Source organism: Artibeus jamaicensis, unplaced genomic scaffold (assembly GCF_021234435.1).
Source record: "Artibeus jamaicensis isolate MK-2021 breed Jamaican fruit bat unplaced genomic scaffold, CSHL_Jam_final contig_415, whole genome shotgun sequence".
NCBI classification, from domain to species: Eukaryota; Metazoa; Chordata; class Mammalia; order Chiroptera; family Phyllostomidae; genus Artibeus; species Artibeus jamaicensis.
The window spans coordinates 33283377-33307428 of NW_026521823.1; the positions used below are offsets into that span (position 1 = coordinate 33283377).

Genomic DNA, 24052 nt, shown 5'->3' on the forward strand with positions numbered 1-24052 from the left:
GGACCCCAGGACAAATGGGGACATTAAAGCATCTTTGCCATTTTGAGATCAGGAAAAGGGGGAGGCGCTGGGTTGTGGTTTGAGAATTCAAAGGGCAGGAAGGCAGTTCATATGGAGATGGAAAAGCGAAAGTTTAGTAACTAGGTGTTTTCTGGGCCATCCCTAACAAGGGGCACAGAGAGGACTTTAATCAAATGGGCCCTGCTAGGTTCTTACCTATCACGTTTGGTGTTTGTTAATCCTGCAGAGGTCGCCATCAAAAATATTAGAGCACAGGTCACATGTATCTGAGAGACATTCATTACTAGTCTGTGCTGAAATGTGGAAAAAATTAAAAACACTGCAAATTTGCATTTATTATGTTTATATAATAAAATACATGGCTTGTATGGCTCAGTGGATTGAGTGCCAGCCTGCGAACCAGAAGGTCACTGGTTCAATTCCTGGTCAGGACACATGCCTGGGTTGTGGGCCAGGTTCCTAGTAGGGGGCACACAAGAAGCAATTATGCATTGATGTTTCTCTCCCTTTCTCCCTTCCTTCCCCTCTCTCTAAAAATAAATAAATAAAATATTTTAAAAATAAAAATAAAATACATGATTTTTTATTTATTTTCAGTTACAATCTAGAAATTATTAAACAAAGCAATATAAAAATGTAAAGAATAAAAATGTTCCTTCTTCAATAGCAGAAACATGGATATTGCTAAAAATACAACCAAAATTGTTTTTAACATTAATAATCAGAATCTTCAATAGTTGGCTTTGCAAAATATTTGTAACAGTCATCACAAACAATATTGCTATACTCAAGACATAAATATTTTTCACAACACTTGCAAAAATATTTTGATAAGCAACTCATTTCGGATGCCTAGTACCTAACACATCTCACAAAACACGTGTTATAACCAAACTGACAGCTTAAACACTGTGCCTTAACATTAGTCTCATACAAACATGCAGCTACTCATGAACTTGAACCTATGCACCTGATATATGTAACGATATTTAAGAAAAGACTTTGTTTGTATGTCTCACATCAGCCACCACCTCCACAAGGTTAAACTATCTTCATCTGTGATGATAACTCCCTTTCTGGAGCTGGTCCTCTGTCTAAATTCTTTTAGACATTTGGGGGAAGGTCAAGTTTCTTTCTGAGTCTTCTGTTTCTTAAAACTAAGCAGCTTAAAGTAATCAACATTCCGAAAGACATATTTTGGGGGTAGAAGACTCTGCTTCCCCTCACAATAATCAAAAAGACAGATGATAAGTTTTGGCAAGGAAACAGTGAAATGGGAAACCTCTCACATTGCTGGTGGGATATAAAATGATGCAACTACTGTGAAAAAGTTTCACAGTTCCTCAAAAATTATACACTGAATTATTATCTGACTCAGCAACTCAACTTTCAGATATATATCTCAGAGTCTCGCCTGCCCTGACTGGTGTTGGCTGAGTTGGTTGGGCATTGATCCTGGTCAGGGCAGATGGCTGGGGTGTAGGTTCAGTCCCTGGTCAAAGTACAACTGATCGATGTTTCCCTCTCACGCTGACGTTTCTCCCTCCCTTCTGCTCTCTCTAAAAATAAATAAATAGTGTCTTTTTAAAAAGAAATACTCTCTACCCCTATCAATAAAGAATCTGCCTCTAAAACCACTGGTCTTCTATGTATGCAGATCCTATCAACTCATGAGAAACCAGGGATTCTGCCTTGACAATTATCCTAGTTTCCAAATATATTCTAGGCAATATCTCATCTCAATTCCCATCCAGTTTGGGCTCTTCCATTTATGATCTGTGTGATGTTACCACACCCCTTCCGCTCTGTGAAACTCAGTGAACAAGAGAGTGGTCAGTTCTTTCTAGTGGTGCTCTTGTGAGCACGAACTGATGATACAGCCGTAGGCTGGGAGTTGCCATTTTGAACAATCGTATCAGCTTTCCATGGAAGTTATTATCACTGCTTGATAAAGCATTCTTTATTTGATGTAAAAGTAACAGTCACACAAATCCATAGGGAGAATAGGACCAGGAAAAAAATCAGTGCATCTAAGATAACCTAAGGACTAACAAAGTTTCACAGTCATTTAAAGTTAAAACCATATGAGTAGTGAGGGCACAGCTTTCAAAGGTCTCACTGCTAGGTTATTGAGAAAGATAGAATGATTTCCTATCTAATCGTAGACTAAATCTATACTTATATTTATCAGTAATGACAATAATTAGCACAGGTGGTGAATACCATGTACTACTCTGTATTCTAAATGCTTTACTTATATAACTAACATTTTACTCTGTAGGCTTTCTTCAGTTGAATGGCCTCTCTGTAAGGCCATTTAATAACAGGTTACTACTGAAACTGTGTAGTGCACAGAAAGGTGTGTAGCATACATTACATATACAATATAAATCACACATATTCTTTTATCACTGCTAATTCTAAGCTGTCTGTTTCTCCAGGAGGCATGTGTATTTGCATATACTGAAAAGCAGGAGCAGAGTATTGCTCCCCCCATCTTTGCTAACATTTATTTATGTTCAAATACAACTAATCTACCAATTACATTTGGTCCAGTGGCTGAGTTGCTAGTTTTCACTGAGTTCCCTCAATCGTTCCCCTTTTATTCAAGCCAAGTGCCATTTAATTTACGGCTTCTTTTCTCTCCCTCCAGCATAAGCTTCTTAGAAAATAAATGAGACTGTAAGTCCTCATTCAGCCTTTCTGAGTCCTGTTGCTTCTAGTGGAAGATGGGAATCTTGTCGTCATTCACCAGGCTTCTCCTGCGAGCCGTGATGTCTCTATCAATGCCTTTGCCTTTATCCATTTTCTCTGTGTAGAAAATTCTAAAGGTGTTCTTGCAGGAATCTTGATATTAGAACAGCCACATGTTTTTAATCAGAATCAGTCTCTTAAAACCCTGCGGAATGCGTACTCACTTTGGCCACCATGAGGTCACTGGGAAAAGAGTTAAGGCTCCGCTCAGCTGTCCTAAGTGTGCTTGGCTTTGCGGTGTGTTCCTGGGCCTCCACCCCACTGTGCCCCCGCTGAGTGTGTGTGTGTGGAGCGGTCGGGTCAGCAATCTGCGTGTAATTTTTCCACTTGGCACACTTTCTGACTGGGGCAAATAGTGACAGAGGGTCTGTTTAAATTCCTGTAGACAGAGCTGATATCCAGTGTTAGAATTCTTAGCTAACAGGGAAGGGACACTGCCAAATGATAAAATATTAATTCTATTACTTTGTATGCAGATATGTGGGAACTGGAAGCAATTACCCTGACTCTAATTGCTTCATAGATGAATACAATTATGATGTTACACTCATTCTGTCTGTATTCTCAGCATAAAAAAGCATCCACATAAGACAGTCAGAAATTTCATTTAAAAGTAAACCTTACCAATGTAAAATATATTAAGGCAATAAACCAAGAGATTAAACTTTCATAAACAGTAAGAACTCATTGTTTTGTAAATGAGGGTATAATAATATCTTTGCAGCTCAAATGAAACCATAAAACTGACTGCGGGCCTCACTTTTTTTCTGAAAACTTTTGATTTATCTTTTTAATCTGCTCTTCACATTGTATAGCAATTAAGCATTGAAAATGGGCTCCAGTCTTCTTGCCACATTGCTCTTCTCCCATTTCACTCCTGTCATTTCTTTTATAATGACAAGCAATTTAGAGGAGCAAGAAACAATTAGAATGTAAGTAGCTCCTGCTGTTACAGGTGTTTTCTACTAATGAATAAAAATGACTGGGATTATAGAAAGGTGGGCTTTAAGGAAAGATCTCTTTTGGGGGGTTAGAAGATTTAAAGATCTGTGGACAAAAAATTCAGAAGCTAACCACAGATCTGGAAACACTATTTACATCAGGTAATTTGATAAAATAGGGGCAAGGTGTTGGAAGGACCCATGTTTCTAGGTTGGCTAAATGAAATCGCATGTCTAACACAGTGGTTCTCAAACTTCCAGTGCATCACAGTTGCCTGGAAAGCTTGTTAAAGTACACACCCCTGAAGGCACTGATTCAGGAGGCCTGGAGTGAAGCCGAGAATCTGTATTTTAACAAGTCCTGGGACCACACATGGCAAAGCTCTGGTCTAATAGAAGGCAATGACTTTTGCATTCCTTCAGCCCACTTAGGCTCAAGAAAAACTTCAAATGCTTGACGGGCACACTTTCAAGGTCATGATCACGACATCAGGATATGGTAGACTCAGGCACTAGTTGACTCACTCTGGATTAATTGATTGACGGATGATCACATGACACACCAAAGGCCATGCGAACAAACCATACTGGAAACCCAAGGGTATTTATTTTCTTTCAAATTCAGCACTGTTCACTCTTTTGGAAATTGTGTTCATCTGAAAGAAGTTTCTGGAACATTGACCATTCTCCTCAAGGTAACAGTTTCAGAAATTATAATTATGGTTTTAATTAGAAGTTTGCCTTAATGCAGAGCAGATGGACGACTCAAACAGCAGAGTTGTCATGAAATCTGATGGGCCACGAAGGCCAGCTTCACTCTCCTGAGTCCTGTCCTGTTTGTTTAAGGGCCAAGCGATCTGTTTGTTGCTTATAAAGCCTCAACTTCTTCCAATGTTAATAATTTATTCAGCAAAACGAGACTCATTTAGGTTCATGGGGTGGCAACATATACTTAATAGCTCTATCAGTATGTTGCAAAAAAAAAGAAACCTAAAATTAGAACACTTTCATCCTGGTCTGTAATATTACACAAAATGTGTTTCTCATAAAAGATCACTCTTGTGCAGTTCTGTGTCTATTCCAGTCCTGGGAGGGAGGGGCAGGGGAGGCTCCGAGTGAGTGTTAACAGGGACACGGAAAGGAAGAGGGAAAAAATGTTCTGTAAATTGCAAGAGTTAGCCTCATCTTTGAACTATGCAGAGAATAACTTCTCGGTATGATGTGATTTCAGCGAGGGTCTTCTAGCCCCAACAATTCTCCCCCCAGGCAACTTGCCGGGTAACTAAATTTCCTGTAACATGAACCCACGTCTTTCATTTAGTAAGTGAAGTCATACCCACCTATCAATAAATATAAGTGCTTCCTACCACCCAGGCTTTGAACTTAGGCACATTGGCAGTGAAGTGCATATGATCACAAAGAACTTCTTCTGGTGAGCAGATTTTGTTCCAGAACCCAGGAGAGAACATGACTTCATTTGACAAATATGTACTGAGCACCTACTCTGTGCCCGAAGCTCTTTTTGGGACATGAGCTTTCTTGGTGAAAGAAACCAAACTAACAAAGTGGCCGCCCTTTAGAATTTCCTGTGTGGGGCCAGAGTGGGGAGATAATCTCACAATGGCAGCCTAACTATAGAGAGCCCAGAGTGGAAGCGAGGACAGAGTTTGAAGGCCTTGGCAGTGGGCAGGGGAGAGATGGTGGAGGCCTCCATCACGGTGGGACGCTGTGAAGCTAGACCAGGGTGGTTGGTTAAACTCCATGCATGTCTCATGTCTCAAAAGGGTCAACCACAGGACCTGAACAGACAAGCTAGAGACTGTGAGAGTCAGAGAACAGGAGAGTGTTTGGAGTGTGCAAAACAGAGCAAGCAGAAACACACCCATTTCAAAAGGGGAGATGGATTCTATGGGTTTACTCTAGGGTCCACAATTCTAAAAAATTACCACATTTCAGACCGCACACAACCCCCTCCGCCTTCCTTCCCACTTCTTAGAACTAACTATGTTGGAACTAACTGTGTCTCACCTACATCACCTTCCTCATGCTGCCAAAAATGTGCATTGTTCCCAGAACCTTTCCACGTCTAACACTGGGAGTCAAGATGATATGTTTGTAAGATACGATTAATGGGTTACTTTTCTGTGTTTTCCTGAAGACTCCCTTTACATTCAATTTGTATGAGTAAAGGCTCTTTTTTAAAGCCTTATAGTTTGGGTGGACCTGATGTAAAATGGGGATATCCTTGGCTCTCACCCACTTCGGGGCATAATTAAAAATGCATTGGCATTACTATCTCTAATTCACAAGCGAGATCTCCTCCCCCACCCTAGGGTCCCTTTGACAGCCTCTTTCCTGACCCCTGTCAATGCCTGTCCGGTGGCTTCTGGCGGAATCCAGAACAGTTGCACAGATGTGCCCCTACTTCTCACGTCACCACTCCTTCCCGGATCTGCTGCCTCTGTTGCTGTTTGGAAGCCCCACTAAAGAGGTGACTTACAGCTGCCACTGCTGTCAGCTTCCTCTGTGGAGTCCCTGGGGTTCTTTTTTGGAGTTCACGGTGCTGCACGTTCCCCAGCTAGCGACTGGAGTGTCCTCCTCTCCGTGGTTATTGTATTGGGGCCATGCTCTGATTACTTGAGCACTGATACCGTCACTCTCCCTATGTCATTGGTCCCCTTTGGCTCTTGGGTCTTAGAGAAACTTCAGGTCTCTTTACGTCTCTAGGGAAAAGAGAAGGAGCTGCTCAGCATTTACTTATATCCCCTTCTGCTCCTTTCCCTTAGATCTCTTCCCTCAGGCCAGACTCCGGGCTTTTCCCAGACACCCACCCACAAAAGTCTTCTTGAAGATAGCGTATCCTCCTTGCCTAAGCTTATCACCTCACTCTGGTGGCTTACTGTTGCGCTAATCAGGCATCACCGTGCTCCGTATCTCTGTGTAGGCTCAGCTGGCACTCACAGGACAAGTCTATTTTTGCTTGAAGTAAGAAAAATAACGTTATTTTTTTTTTTTGTACAAACAGTTTCGGACTAGACTCCTGAATGCTGCATTGAATTAGTTTCACTCTGCTTTCATCTGACCATGAATGGGAGTCCTGCCCCCCCACCCTGACTCCGACCTTGAGTTGTGGGTTGGCCTGTATTTCTACACTGACCCACATGGAATAATAGAGGCTCAAGCCTGTGATAACTTGAAACTGACTTGGAATGGCTTCATTTTTAGGTTTAAGATTGTGTTTGAAAGCAACTGTTGTTTGTCTCTTAGGAGGCCCATGGGTGCTAGGGCAGGCTTTGAAATTCAGATCAAGGGAGGTGACCTTGCCTCCTGGGAGAGCTGAGACCTGTTGATAAATCCTTATTGTGAAATCTTTCCGGGGCTAACTTCTAATTAAACAACAAAAAATAGAGGACATTAAAGAAGTGTGATGGACCTGACTCAACCTCTTGAAATCAAAGAAATTTGAAAGTAGTGTCCAAAGTCCAAAGTCAAGTGTGCGATATTAAGTATTGTTGGAAGTATTGAGCTCTTGGGGAAAGCTTTAGCCTGAATCTGAAAAGTACCACTGCGGGGTATATAACAAAAGCCAAGGTTTGCTTCAGTTGTTTTACTCATCTTATTCAGATACGTATGCACATTTTCCTACTTGTAAACCTATGGTAAGAAGAGTTTATAACAAATTTGTTTAATGCTGTCTCTGTTTAACGGGTGGTTATATTCAAACAAATTCAGAAGCCTCCACTTTTTTTTATGTGCAGTGAAGATTTATGTTTTTGACTTTGAAGTCAACAACTGTGTATCATTTAATGCTAAATCAAATGCAACATAAAATCACTTTGTATTCATTTAAATGAATCTGCAGATTTATGGCAGACTGGCACAGATCCAGAGAACTAAGGAAAGGACAATCACAGCAGATAAGGCAGGAAAATGAAGTAAATATCTGGGATTAATCACTTGTAAGGTTAATGTCTACTCTTGAAAAGACTCGGGAGCAATTTATTCTACAATCAATTTGCAAGCGCCCAGAGTGGAACAGAGTGGCTGGTAGCCCGGACTGCTCAAAACCAAGCCTTGGCAAATGAAACTAATTTCCCTCCTTGACAAAGTGACTGATCCTATAGACTAGAAGACCCACTGGTTATAGCCCAGCTTGACCTTTGTGCTATAATCAATGCTGTTTCACATGGAATGATCATTTAAAACTTGCAAAAAATGGCTTGGGTGGAATAATCATGTAGATATTGAACTGGTTGGGGAAAATGCTCTTAGGCTTGGTCAGTAAATAGCATGAGGGCAAGTTTGTGGTTGCTTAGACGTTTCCCACAGGTTTGATTGTGGATCTGATTTTTTTTAAACATGTGGTTTCATGAGAGAATATAAAATGTGTTTGGAGACCTGAAGCAGAGTGAGCTTTATTGTAGTGTCTTTGCCAGAATCTCTATAAGAGGACTGGGAATCAAAGTGAGTTTCAACAAATTAGAAGTGTGATCAGAATGAATCAGGAAGGAATTACACAGTGATTAATGCTAATATATATGTGTATATATATGCACATTAATATATGTATATACATTATACATATATATATTGTGTATTTTATATATATACATACAGAGTTGGTACAAATAATGTGCCATATTTATTACAAAATCATAAGCATGTAATTCTGTAACATAACGATATTACACTCAAGCATGCCATATGACATTTTAGGTGAAATGTTCAAATGAAAACTATAAATTATTACAACCATATTATTATCCTACCAACCACACTCACTCAAGCAAGCCTTACTTTGCCAGACCATACACTTACACACACACACACACACACACACACACACACACACACAAACCCATATGCTAAAAACATCACTAGATCTCAAAAATGCAGAATGTAAAAATAAGATACCTCTGTGTGCTTTAGTATCCACTCCTCTCACTGCCTCTTACACTTCATCTGAGCCCGAAACCACACTTGGTTTTACGAGGTTTCAGGTGTACCTAAGTGCACCTTGGCACCAACATACAGCAACAATGTCGTTCGATTACTCAGAAAGCATAGTCTTCTTATACATTCATTAAAGAAGTGTTACTTTTAGGCCTCAGTCACTGAAATAGTATAAACAACAAGATATCACAGTAAAGACGTACATAGCCTAAGTATGTACATCTTAGGGAATTTGGTAGTTGATCAGTTCAAAAGCAAATAAAGCATACACAGTTTTGACAGGTAGTTTAATTCCATTAAGCTACTTTTTTGACCAGGGAATATCACACAAAAACTAATATATTTCATCTATTTTTTGTCACCAAAACATGTATGTATTTTTGCCATTCTCAGTAAAAATGCTTTGAAAGACCTCGTTGAGCTGATAGGATGAGGAAAATAATGTCCATCTCTTATATACCAAGATAGATCTGAAATAGATAATAATGGCCATATTATTAGCAAGTGTTTTTATCCTTGAGAAAGAATCAATAATAGCTGAAAATTACATAGTACTTACTATACACCACTCTCATAATTACTGTGTATCCCATGTCACCGTCACAACATCCTATGAAAAAGTTCTATCATAATGTCCATTTTACAGATGAGACACTAAGAGTAACTGGCTTATGCCTACAGCTCAGCTTCCTATAAAACCAAGAGAAATCTGTTTTCCAGCAATCGTTAATAATGTATCTTTCCAACTGTGCCATGATATATGTCCAGCTCAGTTCACACGCTGTACTCTGGATACCCACGTCCCCTCTTCTACGGGATTGCTTTAGAAAATATTCCCCACGACCATTAGACTCCAATGCCTCTGCACTGCACAGAGAAGGTAGAATATAGCTTGGTAGCTTCAGTGCCTTAGCTGGAGAAGCTGTAACCTCATTGATTTAATATTACCAAAATAAAAGAAAAAGTATGTAATGATTATTCTAAGAGTTATTTAAAGTTAACATCTTTGAAATAATCCAATTAACATTCTCTAATTTTGCATAGCATCTGTGGAGAGCGTAGTCTCATATTTTCTCATATTTATTTTTAACAGAAGTTTGTTTAAAATATTTTTCAAATGCATTAATGAATGAAAGCAACATGGCCCTGCTAAATGTCTGATTTGAATACGTAATTGATTATAATTGTTTCATTTCAAAAGCCTTATTTGATTCATAAAATACAGTGAGGATAATAATCAGTTATGATTGATTTCAAAATGTCTTGAGGAAAATAGTTTTGCTAGGATATTAAAAATAAACAAAAATTAGTGACCACAAAGTTCTCTTTTAGTGAAATGATATTTAGATTTTAAGAACTTTTTATAATTTAAATACATATTACATACACAAATTTAACTTTCTCACTTTATTAAAGATTTTTTTTGTAAAACATTTTTTAAAATGAATAAAACTGCCATCCTCCATTGCAAAATATGTGATTGTTTAAGAATTGAAATTAATATAAAAATGATGACAGGATATGATTATCGGTATCATGTAAAGTAGTTTAAAATGATTACTTTAAATCTGAATATTTTCCCTTTCACAAGAGTTTTCAAATGATATCCTACAACTGAGTAATGCATTGTAGGATTACTCGTAATAGGAAACTGCTTTGGTTTTTCCTCCTCATTTCCTTATTTGGAGGTGACTAGAGGCTTCTGTGTGGCAGAAATACTTTTTGATGGTGAGGAGGTGGTGTCAGGAGAACTGCATGAAGCCTCTGTCAGGTTCTTCATTGCTTTTACCCACACACGTTGTAGTCCTGGTTCTTTTCTTCAGATTTACATATCACCTACTCTTGATTTATTTCATTGATTAAAATGCTTTGACTTTTATTTCTAGAAAAATGATAAGTGGATATCTACATAATATTCATAAAGCACCCTGTGTTTTATCTCTTGATTTTGATTTCTATGAGGCATTTATTTGAAATGGAAACCTGTAAATACTTTACATTTTGACTTTATGCTATTAGGATGCAAATACTGGCAGTTAGAATAAGTCATTGGTATTCTCAACCCGGTCAGCCTGAGTTTACCATTCGAGTGCATTAGGTATAATTGAAACAAAATTACAATCATTAGCCAATATAGTTTTTGTCACATATAGTAAAATAATGTTATTCTGAATTTTCCCTCTTGCCCCTTTTGGAACTGACTTTTGGGGCCCACATAATGTGACACCTTTGGCAATCCGAGCCAGAATCTGGCTTGGAAAAACACAAAAGCTACACCCGTGAATGGTCTGCTAAGTGACCCATGAACAAAAGCGAGATTGGGTTGCCCTTTGAAATAAACCCATTTGAATTTTATTATCTCCAGAGCAGCCTGTGTCTCTAATCTTGTGAAAGGTTAGCATTCTATCCATCAGAGTGAGATTAGAGTGCTGGTTGATGTCTGCCCTTGATGATAACTGAATGCAGCAGTTGAAGCTGGAAGAAGATTCATTATTTCCCTGAGCAGTTCAAAGACAGAGGGGGAATGGGCGAGGAGGGGTTCACATTACAGCAGACGGCACGTGTTCCTAGGTCAGAGTGTTTAGAACAGATGAAACCAAAAACAAAGGACAGCTATTTTGGGGAAGCTGTGCAGAGTTCCCTAAATAAGTCTCCCTAAAGCAGAGTGTTTTATGATTACCCTTGATAGAGATTATCAGTTTATAATACAAACATAGATACCTTCTTTCTAATTGTTTTAGGGGCGTTTTTATGATATACAATAGAATAAAAATAGAAATAATATCATATTTCTATATAACATGGCTAACAATGAACAAATATTATAAACGCCAATTAAAGTGTAAAATACAAGTAATAAGCCTATGGTATGAATAACTTTTTTTCTAAATAGTCAACTGAATGCCTGCTTTTGGGGACTTTTACAATTGATTTATATAATTCAGAAGATGAAATATAAATAATTTAAATGATACCCATGAATCAAAATAAGCACATACCTTATAAATGATTTAATTTGATTGTAACATTATTATAAATAAGGTGCATGCATTCAGCATTATACAATATTAGCTCTCAATAATTGATACTTTACAAAATGGTTAAAAATGATGGTCTTTATTTATCACATCCTCAGCGACTGAGGTTATGAAAGTAAAATAGCCATCATACAGCATGACATTAATGAATAAAATATTTATTAATGAATATTAATTCTCAATATTTTGAGAATAATCTTGTAACCGACTAGCAAAGTAAATTTAGTAGGTGTTAAGCAAATTTATATCAACATTAAATTAATCCATTTGCATTTATCTTAATAATAGTATCCTTCTCATTGTATACCTATACACAGGTATCTAATGTTTATTCATGTAAAGTATACAATTGCCTTTGAATTATGCCAAGTGGGGCTGATGTTCATTTCCCTCTAAAAGATTTAAGGAGTCAGATGATCTGGGAGGCGGGCCCTAGTGAGGTTGCAGTTCTAGTCCTGTCCAGCAAACTGAGGCAAATGGTGAGAGGTGACTGAAAGGTACCTCGAATTCTTTCATGTTTTCTGTTGTTTTAAAGTAATTATAGGGACATTCTTAGAATGACACAGTTAACAGATGTCCTACTGCTAATGTTCATCAAGTCCCCACCCAAATCTCTGTTAATAAAATGACTTTAAATTCATAGATCATTGACATCTAAAGTTGATGTTCTCTTTCTCTAGTTTGGGCTGCCATCTGTAATAACAAACAATGGAATTTTACTGAATACTAATTACATCAATTTGAGAAACCTTTCTGTATCTAAAAATAAGTAGGAATTATTTATATTTTAAAAGCATTCACTTGAATACCAAAAATGAAAATGTTCTTATTGCAGTGAATAATTCCCTAACCTTACTGGTACTGTCGTTATTCTGTAGCCTGCACAATATGACTTGGAGATGACTGCTTAGTTCTCTCTTTTTTTTAAATAAGTCCTTTTTGCTTGCCAGTATGAATCTACAAGGTGTAGATTCAAGAGACTCAAATTCTATCTCTACTACCTTGTGAATGTATTCCGTGATTGTGAGTAAATTTCCTGTTTATTTTTTGCCGTTTTATGCATTTCTTGCACTTAATTCTTGGATTGTCCTCTGTAGGTTTATTATATAAAGTAACTTCATTCTACTTAAATAGGCATTTCCCTCTGTAATTAAGCAGCATTTCTGTGTTTGTAAGATCTTTTTAAATTAAAATATAGTATTTAATGGCTTTTCCAACTACGAAAGTCATTTATAGTCATTGTAAAAACTTTGGAAAATTAATGTATGGAGGGGGAAATACAAATAAACCATAACTTTCTACTCATTGTAAACCATTTTTGTATACATATATGTATTTTATAGTTTATACGAATTATATGTAGTTCGTATATTTATAATTTTTTTTACAAAATTTGGATTTTACTGGGTATATACCTTTGTATCTGTTTTCCATTCCAGCATTTTCTGTCTTACATTAAAGGTAGACTTCCTGTTAACATGATGAAGTTTATGTCTCAAGACCTTGAATAGACCTTTTCCAAGGCCCTACAACTAGCTGAGTACTTTTAACTTTGTGTTATGTGTTAAAGAGGGTCCTCCAAATTGCACCAGCTTTGATGCTCACAAAACTGCTCAGGCTTGCGATCCCAGTACCTCTAGCTCCGGCGCATGGAAGTTACTTACTTCTCTGTTCCTCTGTTTCCCCAGATGCACGATTCCGGTGATAATGATAAATGCCTCATAGGGTTGTTGACAAAATTAAATTAGGTAACATATGAGAAGCCCCCTGGAATGACAGCCAGTTCATGGTTTGTGTTTACTCTTGACTTTTAAATATTCTTTAAAAATAATCATGACTAACATTTTATCATGTGAAAATATCCTTCTTGGGGAATTTTTTATTGTTTTTTTTCTAATAGATTTAAGAGACTATCTTTTATACAAGATTTTAATTTTATCTTTGCAATTGAACTATTTCATTTTATTAGTGTTTTTTCCCTACTAAACCATCCTGTGTTTCACTTTAAAAAAAGTGACTTCAGTAATAGATATAAAAAAGCTAACATTCTTCTTTTACAAAATATAAAACAATTAAAAAATAAAGGTGAAAATAGCAGGATATAGAAATATATTGTTATTCAATGTGTTTTCTTAAACTCATACTTTCTATGGACTTTCACTTTCGTTTAGACATCTGTTGAGCCAAGTAAATTAACCAGGACTTCAAATATGTTTTCAGTATTGCAGGTTTTTGATGGAGTTGAAAGGACATAACAATTTTGCCTTAAATTAACATATAATTCTTCCATTAAAGTATTTATTTAATGTGCTTTTATACCTCATCATTTCCCAATATATTTAACTTCTTCTTTCTGTTGCTGCCTCTGCTCAGTGCTTAAATGATGCCTTAGACCACGGTAGTCATTCCCTTGCCCTTGGGCATTCATTAATTAGTTGGAGCATCATCAAAGCTTATTTCTCCTGCTTCCCAAGCTGCACCCTTCCTTCCCCAGAAAGAACCACTGCCCTGTGATCAGTGAAGCAGAGGGTGACTTGGGAGAGAGTGTTAGATGGGGGCAAAGGAAAAAAAAGATGGAGGAGGAAGGAAAAGACAGTAGCACAGTATTCTGCCCTGGACCACTGCTAGAGCCCCTCTGGAACTCTCCACGCATCTTTCATCAACACACTGCTTTCCTCCCAAGAGCAGAGCACTGGTTGTCAACTTTGAGAAGAGAGAGAAGGGAAAATGCAAGGAGGATTAGACTCAGGGCTCTCCTGGGTGTAACATGGCCCCTCCCTCCATCATTCTTTCTCATCCCCCTGCCTGCATGACCACCACCTCACCGATGAAAATGAAACTATCGGAGAACAGAGGAACTGCGGTGGTTCTCAGTCTCGGCCAGGATCACAGGGGAGCTGGAAGATGTACTGATACCTGGCCTTCACTCCCAGAGATTATGGTTTAATCACTCTGGTGCTGATGGCGGCCTGCACATCAAGATTTTGTGAAGCTGTTTTCATGGGCAGCCAAGGTTGAGACCACTGACAAGGTTGAGACCTCCTTTCTACAAAGAAAGGAGAAAATTTCATTTGGTGACTCCTCCTCACTCTTAAGAGCTTACATAATTTCTAGTTCCAATAATCTCAGGTCCTTGTCACCGACTGTTCACCTCCAAACTAACTCTGGCTCCATGTCCCAGAGCTCTCCCTTGGTGGCTGGGGCTGGAGGGGGTTGTCCACCCCTCAAACCACCAAGTAGTTGGGTAAAGAAGCAAGGGGAGCTGGGCAAAGAGCTGGACTGGTGAACAGAGTAATACACCATCCCAGTTTGGAAACTTAATAGCTTTTTCAGTCAAGGAACACAAAAAATTGGAAGTGATTTTATGGTCTTTGCCTTAGGTGGCTAATGGGTTAAACAGGTATCCAGACTTGTAGGTAATGTGATTCCTGAAAGAAAAATAGAAGCCAGGTCATGGGCAAGGCCTGTGTTGTCTGTAGGCCAAAGCCAAGGGGCTGGGCAATGACAGTGAACTCTTGAGAGCGTATCAGCTTTTAATTGCATCTGCATTGCTTCGGATGGAGCAGAAATGCAGGCTGCAGGCCCAGAACGGTTGTTTGCTTTGGCAGCAACTGTCAGCAAATTTCAAACTCAATGTATGATCCCTGGAATTAATAGTTTGTCTATACCACCTTGTGAACATAAATGGCCTAATCAGTCTTTCTTACTTTAAAAGTTATCTTCAGAAGAAATAACCTACTGAGAAATAAAACATTTATCAATCTAATGTGTAAAGGATCACTAACTACAGAAAAAGTGTAACCTTGAGAAATGTGAATTCAAGTTAACAATTTCCGTAAACTGCATTACTGCTTCAAATCTCCCTCTATCAACCTGACGCATAGAGCTGTTTCCCAAGTAACCTCCCTTCACACATCCAAATTATACACCTGATTCTGAGAACACTTACAACATCTGGTCTCTTCAGCTGACATTATTTTAATGCTATTAAATTGAAGGAGTTTGCTACAGGTATTGATTAGTTTTAATGAACATTCATGATTGTAAACTAAAACTTGACATTAAAAAATTTCTTCATGGGAAAGTCTAGTCGATTAGTAAAATACGTTGGAAAAATATAAAATGGTGATGTTCAATTGAGTGAACTAATGCATTATTATATCCTTGTCTGTTTTTTTTATTTACTGGTTAAAAATAATTCTCCAGAACTCTTAGTTTCCACTTATTTGGATCTAATTTATAAGAGTTTCCAACACACAGTGGGAGTGATATGATAAAAATAACCTTTGGATAAATATGGTGAACAATTTTGAATTATGTATTGTAGTATCTTTCACAGCTGATGTAGTTATTACTTTCTGCAAATAATTCTTTGAAATTTATGGTATGCATTGTATTTTGTTGTAGGGCCCTGTAAAATGTTAAGGGCTAGTTTAAATTTCTACTTTTATTAATTACCATGAAGAGAAAGTTAAAAAAAGGAATTAAATAATCTTTTGCCTTAACCTCTATTAAAGTTGAATGTTATTGTTTTTCTTTTTCCATTTCTATACTATTTCATCTGCTCAGTTTACTGTGGGGTTTTCTCCTTATTAGACCACTCACTACCTTAGAAAAACTTAGGGGTGCCTCCTTGAAAATCACTAGTCCCCTAAATCTGCTAAACCATCTAAGTAATTTAGGACGTTACTTTCAGGCATGGGTGATGTGGCTCAGTGGATTGAGTGCCCAACTGCAAACCAAAGGGTCGCCAGTTCAATTCCCAGTCAGGGCACATGCCTGGGTTGTGGGCCAGGTCCCCAGTAGGGGGCACTCGAGATGCAAACACATTGATGTTTTTATTACTTTCTTCTTCCCTTCCTCTCTCCAAAAATAAATAAATAAATAAATAAAATCTTTTTAAGAAAGTAAATTTTCAAAAAAAAATTACCTTGGGATTTGAGTACCGTGCAGAGGAATATAAAGTGATGAACAGGCTACTGAGCACATTTTAACATGTAAAACAAAATAATGGAAGAATGGAGCCTTTACCTTTTACTTAGAGATAATAATAGAGTAATAATTAAATGTTTTCCTACCTACATGAATTTAAAGGTGCGATTTGTTTTGTTAAATTAATCCTTGAACATTTCATGTAGGATTTTGATCCTTTATACCGGGGACGGCCAAATTTTTTTGTAAAGGGTGGTATATTGAATATTTTGAACATTTTGTACCATATAAAGTCTCTGAGGCATATTCTTCTTTGTTATTGGGTTTTTTGTTTGATGATTTTATTCAAACATTTCAACGTGTAGGTAGGTGCATGTTATGTGTATATTTACTGGTAACATAAATGTTATTGTAAAATGATATACACAATATGATATATATGTATATATATCACAAAATGAGTCACACTTTTTAGTCAAATATTTTCAGCGTACTTCTGTGTGCCACTCACTATTCTATCCTGTAGCCACAATCGCATGTGCTACATTTCTTCTAGTGGGAGCCAACTCTCAGAGAAGGAAATGCCAGCCCCAGAGATCCAACTGTGCTCTCCAGTCTCCATTACATCAACTAATTAGTAGTAGTGGAAGACATAATTGCACATGAAAATGATTTTATGTAATCATTTATATTTGACATTAGAATATCATTTTCCAATGTATACTTAAATATGATTTTACCCAGTGTCCTAAGAATTGACTATACTTCCCATTAATTTTTCAAGTCACAGTGCAAGAATTTGACTTAGAATGCACAGCCACGCTCCTTGCCTGTTCTTTCTTAGAGCTCGTCCTGGCCTGTAACAGCTTGGACCTGTGGGTTGTGTACTAGTTCAGTGGTCTAGGGCAACTCACTTAACATTTCTGAGCCTCCGTTTTCTCATGTACTAACTATAGATGCCGATATCTGGTTTACTTAAAATGTATGCAAATTCTATAACATAGTGTCTGGTACTACACATGACTCTCAGGAAACCTCAGGCCATGCTTGAAATTTCTCTACTTATGCTTGAAATTGCCATCATTCTTTGTATCAAATCTGTTTATCATCTTCATTCAAGGTCTGGTATCTTTACTTTCCTTCTAAAATGTAATAGAGGCAAATGAAAATAATGAAGATATTCTGTTGACATATTGATTACATTTTAAGTCACTTTGTGTTGGGGTAGGGAACACTCCTTAAGGGGCAGAAATTTGGTTATAATAATCCATGAAACAGGAAGGATATAGATAACTACTATTAAATTGTTTTAAATTATATGGATTTCTATTAACTCCTGGGATAAATTGACTGAGTAAATCATAACGTTTACATGATGCAATAAATTTAATCTATGAAAGCATAAGCATACAAACACACCAGCAAGAAAACTATAAATTAATAAAGAGGTAGAAAATCACAAATGACCTCTTGGTGACAGCAATATTGCCTAGCAATAATTATCAATTCTTTTTTTTTAAGATTTTTAAAATTTATCTTTAGAGAGGAAAGGAAGGAGAGAGGGAGAGAAACGTCAATGTACGGTTGCCTCTCATGCATCCCCTGCTGGGAACTTGCCTGCAACCCAGGCATGTGCCCTGGGAACTTGCCTGCAACCCAGGCATGGGAATTGAAGCGTGATACTCTGGTTTGCAGGCCCATGCTCAATCCACTGAGCTACACCAGCCAGAGCTTAATTATTAGTTCTTATTCTTCCCCTTTTAATAAATTGTTATTTTGAAAATAACTTTATATAATTTGAGCCCTATAATTTTTTTAAAATGCATACCGAAGTTCTGTTTTATACACAAAAGTGCTACTGATGTTTAAGAAAATCTACTGAAACAATATGGTAGGAAGCCTATTCAAAGTAGTTCTTCCCTCTTTTCCTTATATTATTTTTAAACTGTATTATGAAGAAATAAAAGACAACATAGTTTTGCTTCTTGAAAACAACAAGAAAATCAAAACCAAGTTCTGAACTGAGTTTATTCAATAGAGCAGGTTAGCTGTTGAATAGCAAAAGGCTTTTCTACAATGCATGAGACTCAAAAGTGGATTGGGAGTTAAAACTCAGACATAGCATCCTGGGCGTTGCTTAAATTATGCTTAGAGTATGAATGTGAATACAGTCAGCTTGGTGAGATCATGAGCTGTGAGGTCAAGGCCAGCAGCAGAGCTGCAGTAATGACACAGGAAGTGAGGCTCTGGTAGAGCAGTCCTGTCAGCTAACATGTTTTCGAACAGAGGCCACGAGACATTCTACATATAGATGCACATGACTTTGCAGCATAGGAGGACGTATAAATGGAGAAGAGTTTGGAAGAACACAGGTGGGAAGATCAGTTATGTCCTGGGCTAAGAGGCAGTTAGTAGCACCTCTTTCCCTCTGAGATCTGTCCACAGAATTATCACTATCTAAGAGGAGCCTAGAGAAAGTAGATGTGTTTCCCTGATGTTCAAGTTCATCCATCTATCCACATGCTATTCACCACTCTTTGAGACCGTAGGATGGGCACCAAATATGCCAATGATAATATTGGCCACCGAGAATCTTACCTGTGCATAGAACTTGTATTTCACCTGCTTCTTATAAACTACAGTTCCTCAAATTTTGGTTATATAAACATTGTAAAGTTGATGAGGTCTAGAAATATGCTGGTATTTTGTCAGAGCGTTTTGGTGCCCCATGTGTAGGCCTTTGGAATATATCAGTAGAAGTTTGGCTCTCAGTGGGTAGGATGAGAGTGACTTTTTCCCCCCAGGGGACATTTGATAGTGTCTAGAGACATTTGAGAAACTTTTGGTCATCACTACTGGGGAAGGTGTACTGTTTGTATCTAGTAAATGGAGGCCAGGGATGATTTTAGGGTTGTACAATGCACAGGACAGCCCCTCACAGGACAGAGTTTTCACACCCAAATGTCAGCAGTGCTGAGGCTGAGGCCTGGATGTAGTGGATTGACATTCAACTGTAAAATACCACATGACTGTGACTCAGCAAGGGTGAGGCTTTGTATGGACAGAACTCCCTGGGTGACAGCGGTCTTCACCTCTTCTCCCATGGCCTCATCTCCTGGGCGTGGGAAGAGATGGGCCACAGAGAGACTGTGTTTTCTCACCCTCAACGTCTAACATAAAAGAGAGTAAATAGCTCTGTACCTGTTTTTCCACCAGTGCCCCTCATTATCTCAGTGTTTTCTTGTAGTCGTATCAGGTTTTCATGGGAGCAAGAAGTCTGTTGGCAAGAGAAATCATCTCAAAACATGTACCTGAATGCTGGCAGGTGTATGCAGAATGAGGAAAGGTGCTCCTACTCATTTAACCTTGAAAAAGGCACGGTGGGGACGAGGAGATAGCTTTATGGTGTCTATGAGTCATTTCCCTTAGAGGGTATCAGCTCTTTGAACCATCCTACCCTCTATGCCAGCTCCTCTGGGTGCACGCGTGTGTGTGTTTTATTTTCTGTTATTTCCCCCCCCAAAGCTTGGGTTCTGGGTGGACTGAACTGATTCATCATGCCTTTGTTGTGGAAAGGTAGAATGAAAGAGATCAAGAGAGAAGTAATACTCCACACAAATGCATGGGCTTAGGGAAGCAAATTCAGTACGCCCACCTCGCCCTGGTAGGAGCAGTTCTACCTGTGATCTTGTACGGATATATAAGCTCCACTGACCAGTGGCCAAAGCTCTTTACTCATTGGGTTCCGTGATTACACGGATTTATACCATCATCCTGAAACATTAATTTCACATGATATTTCAATAGAAAGTATTTCAGAGAGCATGAAATACAACAGGAAAATGCTGCAATTTCTACATAAATTCTATAGCATCCCCATACCCAATCCACCACAGAATGTGTTTGTCCATAGTAGCATTAACAAGACATTTCCAGCTTGATTGAAAATCAGGAACACTTGGAACACTTTTGCTCTTTTTTTTTTTTTTTACTGCCTCCAAATTCCTAGAGCACCTCTAGTCTGCTCTTTCCCTCCTTCTCTCACCTCCCTGTGGCTCTGGGTGCCTCTTACATTTTGATCCATTCATTAGGAGGCCTCATTTGAAGCCGTTCTCCAATATCCCGGGGCACCTCTTGGCTCCTAGGAGTTTATTTTGGCTCCTGCGAGCCCTCTCCCAGTGATCAGGCAGCCTGCACAGACTTTGTGCTTTTGGAGCGGTGGTGATTTTTATCTACAAGATTGTTCTCCCACTTGAGTCAGTGTGCCCCGCAGCCAACAGATGTGTGCATCCAGATCTTCCCTCTAGATGAATCAAATCCTCCCACAGGCTAACACTGGCTGGAAAGAAGTTCCTTTGTGCTTCTGTGAAGCATAACCAAGCCCTAAGCAGTCACTTTTGATGTATATTTTGTGATTAGGGAAAATTTAAAAAGCCAAAACTTTTTTTCTGCCAAACTGTTTCTTGCAGAAGAGATTTTTTTTTTGACTGAAGACTTTATCCGATGTGAGCTCTACACTCTGATTAAGTGAAGGAATAGATTGAGATTGTCTTTCCTTGTATTTCTCTCATCCAAGCACTAACCAGGCCTGGCCTTCCTTAGCTTCCAACATCAGATTAGATCAGGTATGTTTAGAGTGTTACAGCCGTAGACATGTTTTTCCTTATATTTCTTTTCAATTTTGTTCTCTTTGCTGCTCGGGCATAATACTTCATCAGGAAACTGGGTCTGATAACTGTCTTCCACATATCCATCTTGTTTGGTTTGCTGGGAAACAATTTTCATCCAAGTGCAAAATACTTTGTTAAAAGAGGCAACCTTCTCCCATCCAAGTACTAACCAGGCCTATGATCTCACCTGTAAGTGGAACCTAATCAACAAAACAAACAGGCAAGCAAAATATAACCAGAGACAGTGAAATTAAGAACAAACTGACAGTAACCAGAGGGGAGGTAGAAGGGGATATTGAGGGGGAAAGGAGGGAGGGTTGTCAGGGAACATGTATGAAGGACACAGGGACAAGGCCAAACAGGGGTAGGATCAAGGGTGAGAGGTGGGGATGGCTGGGGTCAGGGGGAGTTGTGGGGGGGAAACAGAGACAGCTGTACTTGAACAACAATAAAAAATGAAATGAAAAAAGAGTCAACCTTCAGCAGGGTGAAGTCTGAGTCTATGGACATGCTGAAACTGAAATGAGCATGCTTATTTTTGGAGGGCATTAGTTTTGCCTCAGGACCGTGGACGGCCCCCGGCCCCATCTTTCATAAGATCTCAGATCAACGTGCCTTAAGGCAGCAACATTTGTCATCATTGCCTGATGCATTAGTGTCTTTCAATACCAGTATTAACTTTGACTATGCGGGCGCTAAACCGTATAACAATGTTGAACAAGGAATAATGACTTTTGAGGACCAGTGAAGCTAATAGCAAACTTTTAAGGCAGTGCCACCCTCTTAGACACACATTTAAACTCAGAATTGAATGGAATGTTTCTTGTGCCATATGTATTGCCATATGGTAACTTGGTTTCTATATTTAATAATGAATCCTTAGGCATGAAGGAACAAACCGCAGGACCCAGGGAGTGAGCAGTCTAGTTTGAACCGTTCGGTAGCAGAGTGGTCATAAGCCCCCTATTTCCTGTTTCATATGTCAGCCAGGGGAAAGCCAAAGGAATGTTACCTTCAATAAAAGAAATAAATAAAATAAAAATTGTATTTCTATACAAAATCATTCATATGTTGTCTCTGAAAAGCAATGAGAACCAGAGGATTTTTTTTCTTTTCGCTCTTTGCAAATCCAGACCACACTATTGATCACTGACGATTCATTGCTGAAGGCAGTACTCTGTATTTAATAAATTAAGCCTTAATTCCTGAGTCTAACAAAATAATTGACCTCAAATGGAAGATAAATGAATATGCTCTTCTGAGCTCATGATCAGAATCCACTTTCTAGTCTCATTTTATTAGTGTTTTTCAATTCTGTGACTTTCCCCCATTCTTTCCAAATTTCTTTTCACAGTTTATAACACCTTTCACCCTACTCCTCCATCATCAAGGTTAAGCTATTTTTACTCTTGGTTTTGAGATTGAAAAGCTTTATATGCTATTTTTATTCTTTGGCATTAATATTAATAATTTAATATATTTTCTATTATAGAAAAAACAAATGACTAGTATTTCTGAAAAAAATCTTGAAGTCTCATAAAGTCATAAAATCATAAGTGACATCAATGTAAAGCATATGTAAATATTTTGATTAATTGATCCTTTAAAAATTTAGGAAGTTTGTCCCTATCTGCTTCAACACTGATTTTTCTTACTGAGTCATTTATGCTTGGGGATGTTTAATGATATTTAGCATGATTTTACATTTAAGAAAAACTAAAAGAAGAAATATTTGGTCCTTGGGTTTATAAACCATGACCTTTAGATCATCCCTCAGTGCATCTGTCCACTGTACCAACAGATTTTCTTTGCTTAGGACAGTATATTCTTCATGGTAAAAGGGTAAACATGTGAACAGAGTCCCTTTTTATTTTTAGTTTTAGTTTTGGTGTTTTGGTTTTATTTGTTAACAAATGTTAAATAACCCATCATTATTATAGACACTGTAACAAGGCAATGATTTAATACTATATTATTCTGAATTGCAGTAGCTAACTCAAGTTCTTCAAGAAACTTCTGGTTAAGCAGAATTGACATATTAGCTTCCATATAATGGGTGTAGTGGTTGATAGCATTTTCCTTTGTGTCTCCGGAAAAATCCCCTGAGGGTTCCAGAAAGACAAATTATTGTTTGGTTTGAAGTTTTTCTTTTTCAACTTAGATTTCTTGAAGTGTCCAAAACTCGATTTGTCCCTGCTTGAGCTACGAGGGGACATAGCTTCAGGAAATAGCAGGGAACCATGAGAGGTAAAGCAGAACTGCTCACCTGAACTTGGATTTGGAAACTCGGCAGCCTTATCTTTCTTTAGCCATCCCAAATCACATTCTCCATGTGGAATAAAATGAGCTCACTCCATCCAGGTTCATTTGTGCACATTGATAGATGTCCTGACCACAAGCACTTTTTCTGGAGGGAACCTAATATGGGGGCCAATAAGACTAACAGTAATGAGGGACATGAATTCTTATTATTTACATACACCATTGTTTCAAGTAACACTCAAGTGTTGTTGAGGGCAGAAGAGTTTATTTTTTGGTTAGTCTTTTCAATTTAGAACCTCTCAACCAGAAAGCCCAATTGTCTATATTTTGTCCAAATTTTTTCAAATGATAGTTTATATTTACAATGATAATGCAGCATATTTCATAATTTTTATTTATTATGGTAAACTAAATTATGTTCATTATACTTGAGGTATTAAGTAAATCTAATTGCATTATAAATCTCTGAACACTGATAATT

General features: G+C 38.0%; 1 protein-coding gene across 2 annotated transcripts in view; it reads left to right on the top strand.

Annotated features, from left to right (window-relative positions):
- GPC6 (glypican 6) overlaps positions 1–24052 on the top strand; it is a 1002313-nt gene that overhangs the window by 477201 nt on the left and 501060 nt on the right. The gene's annotated exons all lie outside the window — the stretch shown is intronic.